Source organism: Elephas maximus, chromosome 8 (genome assembly GCF_024166365.1).
Source record: "Elephas maximus indicus isolate mEleMax1 chromosome 8, mEleMax1 primary haplotype, whole genome shotgun sequence".
NCBI lineage: Eukaryota > Metazoa > Chordata > Mammalia > Proboscidea > Elephantidae > Elephas > Elephas maximus.
In genome coordinates, this window is record NC_064826.1 from 74,875,270 (window position 1) to 74,888,149 (window position 12,880).

The window sequence follows — 12,880 nt, forward strand, 5'->3', positions numbered from 1 at the left end:
TGGTGGTTGAGGTCTATGCTTCCTTACCACAAACCCATCTCGACTATGGGCTGTTTTGGTAAGATATTGATGATGAGTATTTCTAATATTTTGTGCTTTTCTTACCCACTCAAAATAGTTTATTATAAAGGGAGTAAAGACACATTATTACATAAGAACTTTGAAGCCATTCAATTTTACGAAAAATTAATAATTAGGTACATATTGTTTATCTAAAAAAAAAAAACAATATCTAGTACATATTATTAGTATATTGTTGTTGCTGTTAGGTGCTGTCGAGTCGGTTCCGACTCATAGTGACCCCGTGCACAACAGAACGAAACACTGCCTGGTTCTGCACCATCCTTACAATTGTCGTTATGCTTGAGCTCATTGTTGCAACCACTGTGTCAATCCACCTTGTTGAGAATCTTCCTCTTTTCCTCTGACCCTGTACTTTGCCAGGCGTGATGTCCTTCTTCAGGTACTGATCCCTCTGACAACATTTCCAAAGTGTGTAAGATATGCTCTCACCTTCCTTGTCTCTAAGGAGCATTCTGGTTGTACTCCTTCCAAGATGGATTTGTTCGTTCTTTTGGCAGCTTTTGGTATAGTCAATATTCTTCTCTAACACCACAATACAAAGGAATTAATTCTTCTTTGGTCTTCCTTATTCACTGTGCAGCTTTCACATGCATATCATGCGATTGAAAATACCATGACTTGGGTCAAGTGCACCTTAGTCTTCAAGGTGACATCCTTACCTTTCAACACTTTAAAGAGGTCCTTTGCAGCAGATTTACCCAATAAAATGCACCGTTTGATTTCCTGACTGCTGCTTCCATGGCTGTTGATTGTGGATCCAAATAAAATGAAATTCTTAACAACTTCAATCTTTTCTCCATTTATCATAATGTTGCTCATTGATCCAGTTGTGAGAATTTTTGTTTTCCTTATGTTGAGGTGCAATCCATACTGAAGGCTATAGTCTTTGACCTTCATTACTAAGTGCTTGAAGTCCTCTTCACTTTCAGCAAGAAAGTTTGTGTCACCTCCATAATGCACGCTGTTAATGAGTCTTCCTCCAATCCTGATGCCCTGTTCTTATTCATATAGTCTAGCTTCTCAAATTTTTTGCTCAGCATACAGATTGAATAGGTATGGTGAAAGGATACAACCCTGACACACACCTTTCCTGACTTTAAACCACTCAGTATTCCCTGTTCTGTCTGAACAACTGCCTCTTGATCTATGTAAAGGTTCTTCATGAGCACAATTAAGTGTTCTGGAATTCCCATTCTTCACAATGTTATCCATAATTTGTTATGATCCACACAGTCGAATGCCTTTGCATAGTCAATGAAACACAAGTAAACATTCTTCTGGTATTCTCTGCTTTCAGCCAGGATCCATCTGACATCAGCAATGATATCCCTGGTTCCATGTTCTCTTCTGAAACCAGCCTGAATTTCTGGCAGTTCCCTGTTGAAATACTGCTATAGCCGTTTTTGAACAATCTTTAGCAAAATTTTGCTTGCATGTGATATTAATGATATTGTTCTATAATTTCCACATTCAGTTGGATCACCTTTCTTGGGAATAGGCATAAATATGGATCTCTTCCAGTCAGTTGGCCAGGAAGCTGTATTTCTTGGCATAGATGAGTGAGCACCTTCCAGAGTTGCATCCGTTTGTTGAAACACCTCAGTTGATATTCCATCAATTCCTAGAGCCTTGTTTATCACCAATTACTTCAGTGCAGCTTGGACCTCTTCCTTCAGTACCATTGGTTCCTGATCATATGCTACCTCTGGAAATGGTTGAAGTTGACTAATTCTTTTTGGTATAATGACTCTGTGTATTTCTTCCATCTTCTTTTGATGCTTCCTGCGTCGTTTAATATTTTCCCCATAGAATCTTTCACTATTGCAACTCGAGGCTTGAATTTTTGTTTCAGTTCTTTCAGCTTGAGAAACACCAAGCATGTTCTCTCCCTTTTTGGTTTTCTATCACCAGCTCTTTGCACATGTTATTATAATACTTTACTTTGTCTTCTCCAGCCCCCCTTTGAAATCTTCTGCTCTGTTCTTTTACTTCATCATTTCTTCCTTTTGCTTTAGCTGCTCTATGTTTGTAAGCAAATTTCAGAGTCTCTTCTGACATCTATCTTGGTCTTTTCTTTCTTTCCTGTCTTTTCAATGGCCTCTAGCTTTCTTCATGTATGATGTCATTCCACAACTTGCCTGGTCTTTGGTCACTAGTGTTCAATGTGTAAAGTCTATTCTTGAGATGGTCTCTAAATTCAGGTGGGATATACTCAAGGTCATATTTTGGCTCTCATGGACTGCTCTGATTTTCTTCAGTTTTAGCTTGAACTTGCATATAAGCAATTGATGGTCTGTTCCACAGTCAGCCCCTGGCCTTGTTCTGACTGATGATACTGAGCTTTTCCATCGTCTCTTTCTATAGATGTAGTAAATTTGATTCCTGGTGTTCCATCTGGTGAGATCCATGTGTATATAAAAAAAAAAAAAATTTTTTTTTAATGTGTATAGTTGCCTTTTATGCTGGTGAAAGAAGGTGTTTGCAATGAAGAAGTCATTGCTCTTTCAAAATCCTGTCATTCGATCTCTGGCATTGTTTCTATCACCAAGGCCTTATTTTCCAACTACTGGTTCTTCTTCTTTGTTTCCAGCTTTCACATTCCAATCACCAGTAATTATCAATGCATTCTGATTGCATGTTCAGTCAATTTCAGACTGCAGTAGCTGATAAAAATCTTCAATTTTTTTATCTTTGGCCTTAGTGGTTGGTTCATAAATGTGAATAATAGTTGTATTAACTGGTCTTCCTTGTAGACATATGGATATTATCCTATCACTGATACCGTTGTACTTCAGGATAGATCTTGAAATGTTCTTTTTGAAGATAAATGCAACACTATTTCTCTTCAAGTTGTCATTCCCAGCGTAGTTGACTATATGATTGTCTGATTCAAAATGGCGAGTACCAGTCCATTTCAGCTCACTAATGCCTAGGATATTGGTGTTTATACCTTCCATTTCATTTTTGACAATTTCCAATTTTCCCAGATTCATACTTCATACATTCCTGGTCCCACTTATTAGTGAATTTTTACAGCTATTTCTTCTCATTTTGAGTCATGCCACTTCAGCAAATGAAGGTCCCGAAAGCTTTACTCCACCACGTCATTAAGGTCGACTCTACTTTGAGGAGGCAGCTCTTCCTCAGTCATCTTTTGATTTCCTTCCAAGCTGGAGGGTTCAGTCAGTTTGTTAGACTGTGGGGGCTTGCATGTTGCTGTGATGCTGGAAGCTATGCCATGGGTATTCAGATACCAGAAGGGTCACCCATGGAGGACAGGTTTCAGTTGAGCTTCCAGACTAAGACAGACTAGGAAGAAGAACCTGGCAGTTTACTTCTGAAAAAGAATTAGCCAGTGAAAACTTCATGAATAGCAGTGGAACATTAGTAAATTAGTAATTCTTATTAGCAAATTACTAGGGACACCCTACAATTAAGCATGTCATAACACTCATTTATTAAACATTTGTTACATACCCATTATGAGTCAGGCATTATACTAATTATTTAGTTAAATAAGCAAATATAAGAAAATTTCCACTATATATGAAGATTACATTGCATCAGCGATAGGTACCATGAAACTGAGATACATGAGACTTGATACATTGAGAATATGTACTAGGGCTGGAAGCCTATAAACTAGAATTCTTAAGTAACTTTGTTATCTGGCTTCCTCGCTAATGGGAGTCCCTATCAGGAGGCTCAAACATACACACAAAAAGCATAAGCCTAAACATACACACAAAAAGCATAAGCCTTTTTTTTTTTTTTCACTTCTGTCTTGTGCTCGGCAGTGAAGTAATAGCAGAGGACAACTGAGGGTGACGGAGACTGAGAGCTCTAGCAGCATCAGTAAGGATCTTAGCAATACCAGTACAGGTTTGTGCCCCTAAGATTCTGGCCGCTGATGACATTGTGGTTCCATCAGCTGAAGTTGCAATAAGAGTACCTTCAACAGCTTAACAACCAGAAACCCAGGGGAAACTTTTATGAGGAAGTAATATTTGAATTCTCAGAAAGTACAGGTTGTTTGCTCTGCCTCAACCATTTTTTCTTCCCCTTTATTAGTATGAACCATCTGTGAAAAGCAGCACTGTAGGGAGGTATATTTTAGGAATGGAGATAAAGCTGATATGTTTAGAGAAGAGAAAGCAAGGAGAAGGAGTAGTAAGAGATAAGGTTGAAGAGGAAGGTAGATGACAGACTAGGCAGAGAATTTTAAGTACTTATATAGGGTCGCTATGAGTCGGAATTGACTTGATGGCACTGGGTTTGGTTTTTGGGTTTTATGATAGGATGGGGAAGCCATCAAAGGATTTGCGACATAGGTAGTTACAGTTTTTCATTTTAAAATTGAAACATTGACAATTTGAATTTTGTCTTCAAAACATAGCTGTACAATACATGGGAAGTTTTGTTCTAGATTACCTGAAACAGAATCTTCATTCTGTGGGGAAAGGATGAGATCATGATTGTCCAAATGATCTCAAAAATAACAAAAATAATGATAAAAAGTAAAAAACCAAACCCATTGCCGTCAAGTTGATTTCAACTCACAGCAACGCTATGGGACAGAGTAGAACTGCCCCATAGAGTTTCCAATGAGCACCTGGTGGATTCAAACCACTGACATTTTGGTTATCAGCTGTAGTACTTAACCACTGCATGACCAGGTTTCCAATTATAATGATAGCAACAACAATAATGATCATAATACCATGCTACCTCTTTTTGGGTACCTCTTTGTAGCAGATATTTTATAAACATTTAACACATATTCATTAATACAGCAACCTTGGTAAAAGGTCTTATTTTTTCTGTTTTATAAACAAAGAAGCTGAACTTTAGTGTTCTTAACTAACTTGCCGGAAGTCAGATTGCTAATATGGTAGATCACTGTCCCATTTACCCAGGTAGGCCTGCAAGTTGTAGTCACAGACACCTACGTGGGGCATGGCTGGGAGGGGCCAGGAGTAACTACAGCCATTGAGAGATGGGTTACAAGATGGTAATGGGTTCCTATCATGGGAGTCATTATGGGGCATGCCTGTGAGTATAACTTCTCCGTTTTCCCAGCACAAAGGCACTAAAAACTTTTAAACTGACCCAAAAGACTTCAGTGTGCTCTAACCGCAAGATCCCACCCTGCCTGTCATATGTAAGCCCTCTGCTTCTTGTTGTCTTTTACCTAGGTACAACCCCCTGTGTGGCGCCGCGTGGAAGTGTGGTGTAGTTTCCTCTCTGGGGCTTGTACGTACCAAATTCTGTTTTCTGGTGTACCTGCGTGAATCTCACTTCCTCCTGCCATGCCTAACAGGCCATCCATGACAACCACAGACCCTTTTGGGTCAAAATTAAGATAACTGGTGGTGAGGATGGGGTGGACTTGTCGGTGGCATCACTAGGGGGATGCAGGGGATGCAGACCACACTAGGTGACACTGTCAGAGGGGGTGACACCCAAATGACTACCTATAAAAATATCCCTGTACTTAGTTATAGCTACAAAAATATTTTTTGTAAGCCCGGTTTACATGTATCAATATATCTACAAGGCTAAAACTCTACCTTAATTTACTTTTGAACCTTCTAATGTACTCCTGTTGGGTTGCTATGGGTTGAAATCGACTCCATGGCAACAGGTTTTGGTAATGTGCTCCCGTTAGAGCTGTCCTTATTACCCAGTTATAATGATGCTTTGAATCATGTGGTTCTATCTGCACACACTACATGCTACTGTGTTGTTGCTGTTGGTGTTTTTATAGTTGCTAATTTTGTCGATTTTTTTTTTTTGGTGTTTTAGCTACAATATAGTGGTAATTAGTATTTATGAACTTATATCAATAACTTTTTTTGAGAATGAAGTAATAATTAAAGGAAAAGGAGTGATATACGGGAATTATGGTTTACAATTTATGAGTAATATTAGTACAAAAAAATTACTAAGGATTCTATATAGTTGGTACAGGAAGAGGTCTGACACCATGAGAGATTGACATCATGAGTTACCACATTGGGTGACACCAACCCTAGTGACACCACTGGTCTTGTCATGGCCGAGAGTACCCCACAAGAATGCCGCTGGATTGCTCCTGGATAACTAACTGGCTGTCCCAATACCATCTGGGAAGGCTCTCTTTCTTGCTGGCTTTCATGGGCACTGCTCTGGGTTACTCTGTGTTGTGTCTTCCAGGTGCAAGTCCCTGTGTGGCCCTGTGTGGAGGTGTGTCGTAGTTTACTCTCTGGGACCTGTGGGTATTAAATTCTATTTGTTTACTATCCTTCCTACATCTCGCTTCCTTGGGCTGCAGCTGACAGACCATCTAAGACATCCAAAGAGCCCCTTTGGGTCAAAATTAAGACACCTAGCTGTTAGTTTAGGGCCACGTGACTGGGTTCTGGTGTGACTGGTTCTGACTGATGAGATATGAATAGATACGATGCAAGTCATTTACACGCCTGCTCGTAAAACCTCTGTGTATTTATCCATACTCTCTTCTCCCTCTCCGTAGTGACTTCAGAGGGCATGTACTTAATTTAACATCATATATTCTAGTTCACAACAGATTGTGATGAGAATGAGAAATAGACCTTTTTCTTTTTTAGCTTTTGTTAAACTGCTGAGATTCGGGTATTTTGAAAATATGACCTCATGTTAATTACTTTGGTGGATACCACTGTCCTCGAAGATGTCAGTTTTAGTTTTTTTATTGTACTGTAGGTGAAGGTTTACAGAGCAAACTAGTTGTTTATTAAACAATTAACACTCATTGTTTTGTGACATTGGCTACCAACCCTATGACATGCCAACACTCTCCCCTTCTTGACTTTGTGTTCCCCATTACCAGCTTTCCTACCCCCTCCTGCCTTCTCATCCTTGCCCCTAGGCTGGTGTGCAGACTTAGTCTCATTTTATGGGCCTGTCTAATCTGTGGCTGAAGGGTGAACCTCAGGAGTGACGTCATTACGGAGCTGTAAGGGTGTCTGGGGACCATACTCTTGGGGTTTCTGCAGTCTCTGTCAGACCACTAAGTCTGGTCTTTTGTGTGTGTTTGTGTGTGTGTGAATTAGAATTTTGTTCTCCATTTTCCTCCAGCTCTGTCTGGGACCCTCTATTGTGATCCCTGTAGCTTTAGTCATTTTAGATGCTCTTAAGTTCTTTGGAAAGACCCATTGTAATTACAACTGCTGACAGTCTACTTCAGTGCTAAAAAAAAAAAAAGGCAACGTTGCCATGGAGTCCGGTTCATAGCGACCCTATAGGACAGAGTAGAACTGCCCATAGGGTTTCCAGGGAGTGCCTGGTGGATTCAAACTACCCACCTTTTGGTTAGCAGCTGTAGCTCTTAACCACTACACCACCAGGATTTCCACTTCAATGCTAGAATCATTGTATTTTTGAGACTACAAAAACTGGTTCTGAACCAAGGGTACTTGGCAAGATCGTCTGCCTTCTTTGCTTTAAATCAGAAGAATTTCTCCTTTTTTCTGTGCCTAACAGATCTAGATGTATCCATTTCCACTATTTTTTCTCTAGTCTCCCATGCTACTCCTTTTATTTTGATTTATATCTTAACTCACACTTTGATAATTACAGTTTCAGCATCTAGAACAGTCCTTCATCTCACTGGCTTATTAACCTATGTTTCTACCTCATTTAATTCACAGGAAGAAATAAGGAGGAAAAAAAAAAAAGCTCAAGGACTCTTCAGATTAAGGGCACAAGAAAAGATTTGTAGATAGTAACAGATGAATGGACAAGAGAATGAAGATTCTAATGAATAAATAAAAAGTTGACATTGGGAATAATGGAGTTTCTACCCACAAGAAGGACACGAGATAGGTTTGTATTAGCTTGTGATCTATTTGTGTGTAAACAAAATATGGTAGATACCGGGAATGTAATGAGAAAAAAAGATCAGTTTATACCCTAAGGAAACCCTTAATCTAGTGAAGAATTAAATATATACATAAAATATTGCAGTACATTGTGAATAGTGCAATAAAGCAGAGAGCTCACGTAGGGAGATTAACAGATTTTCTATTGGGAAAAATGATCAGAACGGGCTTTGGTGAGGCTCTTTAAGCTGATCAATAAAAGAGAAATAGACGTTTGCAAAGTGAACAGGATGGTAACTAGGAGAGATAAAGGTATTTTGTAAGATGGAGCCTCCTGGGAACTGTAATTATTACAGAATGGCCTGAGTATAGGATGTTAGAGGAGTGAGGTAGTAGGAAAGGAAACAGGATAGCTAATTCATTGAGGGTCCTGGTTACTGGGCTAATGAGTATAGATTTTGTAGTAGGTGATGAGGGGTCAATGAACAGTTTTAAACAAGTGAATAACATGATAATGTTTGTATTTTAGAAAAATCTCTTGTATCATGTGGTAAGATAAATTGAAAGCAGAACAAATAAAAAGCAGGAAGGTCAATTAGATAATTATTGAAAAAGTTCACATGAGAGATGAGCCAAAAATTAGGGAGCAGTAGTCTGGATGGAAGTAGAAGACGAATGAAAAGATCTGAAATAAATTGAATATTAAAGGCCTGTTGACTGCTTAGATATGATATTTAAGGAAGATAAATGTTGAAGTTTCTGGGTCAGTTGAAAGAGTGGATTATACTTCTATTAAGTGAAAAAGCAAATACAAACAAGAGATCAGGTTGTCATGTGGGAATGTGGGTGAGTCAAGTTTCAGTATATTGAGTGTGTAATTCCTGTAGAATAGCTAGAGATACCAGCAGTCAATTGGATACAGGTGTGCAACTCAGAAATGAGATTTGGATTGTTGGCAAAGAATTGAGTGAAATGTAGTCCTTTCCTCAAAGCATTTTCCAAAGTTCTGATTGCATAAACCATGGAGCTTGGAATTATTTAAGTAACTCATTGCAATCCTTGGTAAAGTACAGGAACAGCAGAAAAGAGGAAGACCCTAAACAATATAGATTGACACAGTGGCTACAACAATGAGGTCAAGCATAACAATTGTGAGGATGGCACAGGACCAGGCACTGTTTTGTTCTGTGGTACATACCAGTTGCTATGAGTTGGAACCAGCTCAACAGCACCTAACAACAACATTGCAAACCTGAACTGTAATTTAAATATTTGTTCCATCTTAAACACGTATATTGATTTGAGTTAGTTTTTGCTCAAAATTCACATTTCTCCAAAACTTAGGTAAATTTGGTGATCCACGAAGGTCCTCATCTTATCATTTGGGACATTGTTCCCTACCCAGGATGAGAAGCATTCATGCAATGAGTAGTGAAAAGTACTTTGGAGAGACTCAGGTGTAGATACTTTTAAACTCATTGTTCTCAGCTCTAATAATTAAAAATATATATACATTGACATCATGTAATGTAAATAAATCACCTACCACATTGACATTTTTTCCCTTTCTCTTCTCTGTGTAGTAGTAAAAGTTCTGAAGAATCCATTAAATTTGCAAAACTGAGTAGAATAAGTAGAGAATCGAGGATGAAAAAAATATTGCAATCCAAATTAAATTATACAATATGAAAGCTATTCTTTGTTACGAAAAATACTTAACTTGTAAACGTCCCAAAATTAGTACAGCCTAAAGGAAACCCTGGTGGCGTAGTGGTTAAGTGCTACAGCTGCTACCCAAAAGGTCAGCAGTTCGTGTCCACCAGGCGCTCCTTGGAAACTCTATCTGGCAGTTCTACTCCGTCCTATAGGATTGCTATGAGTCGGAATCGATTCTACGGCAGTGGGTTTGGTTTGGGTTTAATGGAAATCCTGGTGGTATAGTGGTTAAGTGCTATGGCTGCTAACCAAAGGGTTGGCAATTGGAATCTGCCAGGCGCTCCTTGGAAACTCTATGGGGCAGTTTTCCTCTGTCCTATAGGGTCGTTATGAGTCGGAATTGACTCGACGGCACTGGGATTGGTTTTTTGGGTTTAATGAAAGTCTTTAGTAATAACCATTAGATATTGACATTTTAAATGGTTTACAAAGATGGTTTAATATTCATATCAGCACAAATTATATCCTACTCAGGGAGAGTGGACTTTGACTGTTTTATTCAGGCATATTTCCTAAGTTCATAGGCCTTCAATAAACGTGTACTAAATCTGTTAAAGGAATCAACAAGCGATAAGCACCATTTTTGTTTCATCAGAGTTTTAGCATATTTAATCTCAGCAGAAAAAATACACGGCAACTACCATCGTGATTTCTTAGCAGAGTAATTAAGGCTGTTAAGGCAGAAGTGAGGCTTATCATTGTCAGATAGACAAGTAATTTGCCTTCTGACTGCAGAGCTGATATTTGACAGAAGGAAAAAACTCCTTAAATAAAAGGTGGTGAGAACTTAGAGCCCATGGGCTGAGTTAAACCTACAGAGTGTTTTTGCTTACTTGTTTGTTTTCCACACATTTTAAAATTAAAATTTTTATATACAAATCTTAATTTGCCAATTCTCTTAAAAGTGGAAGAAACGGCAAGGCCAGTCTTTCTCTTTTGGCAGCGATCTGCTTGCCCCAAGTAGCTACTACCTCCTGTAAATAACGTGCATGTGTTTTAGTTGGGACACAACCCACACCATCACCCAAGGCTCACTTACACAGTTTTAACCAGTGGCCAACACTACTTGTGTTACCTTCCTGGTCTCTGAAAACCAAACCTGTTTCCATTGAGTCGATTCCAACTCATAGCGACCTGATAGTACAGAGTAGAACTGCCCCTTAGGGTTTCCAAGGAGCACCTGGTGAATTCAAACTGCCATCCTTTTAGTTGGCAGCCATAGCTCTTAATCACTATGCCACCAGGGTTTCCCCTTTAATACACAGACATCTTTAAAAGAGCAAGAGGCTTAGGTGGGAAATTTATACAGTCTTAGGGTTTCATTCAAAAGAAGAGCCTTAGACAAGAACTTGGGTGCTGCTAGTTTATTTGGAAGGTAAAACCAAGAGACAACAGCGAGAAATAGGGAAAAGCGAGACAAAGATGTAAGACAAGCCAATAAAGTGTACATTAATGAGAAGTTTACTGCTACAGGCAACTGGGATTCATTTCTACTGGAGATCCTCTGAGAAACTGGGTAGACCACGCCTCTGAATTGTCAGCCCTAAAAGAACAGGGAGGCTGACACATTTATCAATGGCCTTCCATCCCCAGTTGGTTGAGGGTTGAGCCAGGGAATATCACTGGCCTGTATTTCACAGTTGAGCTTGGGTATGTCCAAGCATGCTTGCTTCCTTGCAGGCACTGTTCATAGGCGGAGAAGTGGTCAGTGTGCAGGAAAATTTCCATAGCTACAGTTAAACTTAGGTGGGACCTGGGGGCATGACCCTCTTATAGCCACCTATGTTATAAAACTGTAAATCATTAATTAAAAAAAAAAATTGCTGGGGCAATAACAATTGTTTTTACATTCTCATTTTTTAAATTATTTTTGTTTGTTTTTAATCTACATCAGTTGGAATGCAAGGTTAATAATGCCCTTAAGGGAGAAATACATTGTTATGTGACTGAAGTATTGGACCTATATTTAAACACCGGTAACACACAGCCCATTGCTATCTCCTGTTATACCAAAGACTAAGCCTTACTGAAAAGACTACTGAATTGATGGATTGATTTCTCTCATATGCCTGGATGGCAATAGAGTCTCTAATAGCTATATAAAACTTGGTTACAATAGGAAAGACTCTGAAATAGAAAAAATACCCAAGTTAAAGACATGCTAAGTTTTCTTCTACCTGCAACCTTACTTTGACTCAGGAAATTCTGATCTATAAAGAAGAGTTTTAGAAAGTCCATTTATACTTTAAAATGTTTGCAAAATACTTTAATTTTTGCATCTAAATGGTACTTTACACATAAACCAGCTTAAATTCATTAGCATTTACCAAGCACACTCGGAATCGACTCGAGGGCACTGGGTTTGAACTGGGATAGCAATCCAAATGCAAAAGCAGGACTCTGACCCAGCTTGTAAGAGTGGTTTCATTAGCAGATGCTGCTCAGCTGTTGCTACCACTGAAGCTGAACTTGTGAAATGAATGTGCAGGAAAATGTGGGGCAGATATAACATACAGAATTTAACTTAAGAGGAGTATTCTAAAATTCTTGTTTATACTCTTACCTTTTATTATTTTCTTATACCTACAGGAAAAAGTAGAAAGACCCAAAACTATATTGTAAACTTCCAGATAATTAAGACCAGAATTAAATATTTCATCTGAAAAAAAAAAGAATTATGGAGTTGGTTGTCTCCAGTGAAGTAGGTATCATAACAATGTATGTTTTATTTTTTTTTCCTGGTAGGTGTTAACCAAAAAATAATGAACTAGAAAATAAAATGCCTTTCACTCTCTTTCACACTTACACACAAATTTATCTGCAACAGGGTCCATGTTGAGAACACATGTACTGAGTTGCAAGATTAAGCGAGAGGACTTTTACTCTATTCTAAAAGGCATCAACATGGAATCTGCTCATCTAGCGTAATAGTTCTCAATATGGAGATCCTACCTCCTCCGTTTATTAGTTTCCTATTGTTGCTGTAACAAATAGCCACAAACTTAGTGGCTTAAAACTACATGAATATCTTACAGTTCTGCTGGTCAGAAGTCCAAAATGGGTTTCAGTAGGCTAAAATCAAGGTGCTGGCAGGACTTCATTCAGGAGGCTCTTGGGAAAATGTGTTTCTTTGCCTTTTTCAGGGTCTAGAAGCTGCCTGTATTCATTGCCTCCTGTTTCTCTTCCTCCATCTTCAAAGCCAGCTATGTAGCGCCTTCAAATCTCAACTCTGACCTGCC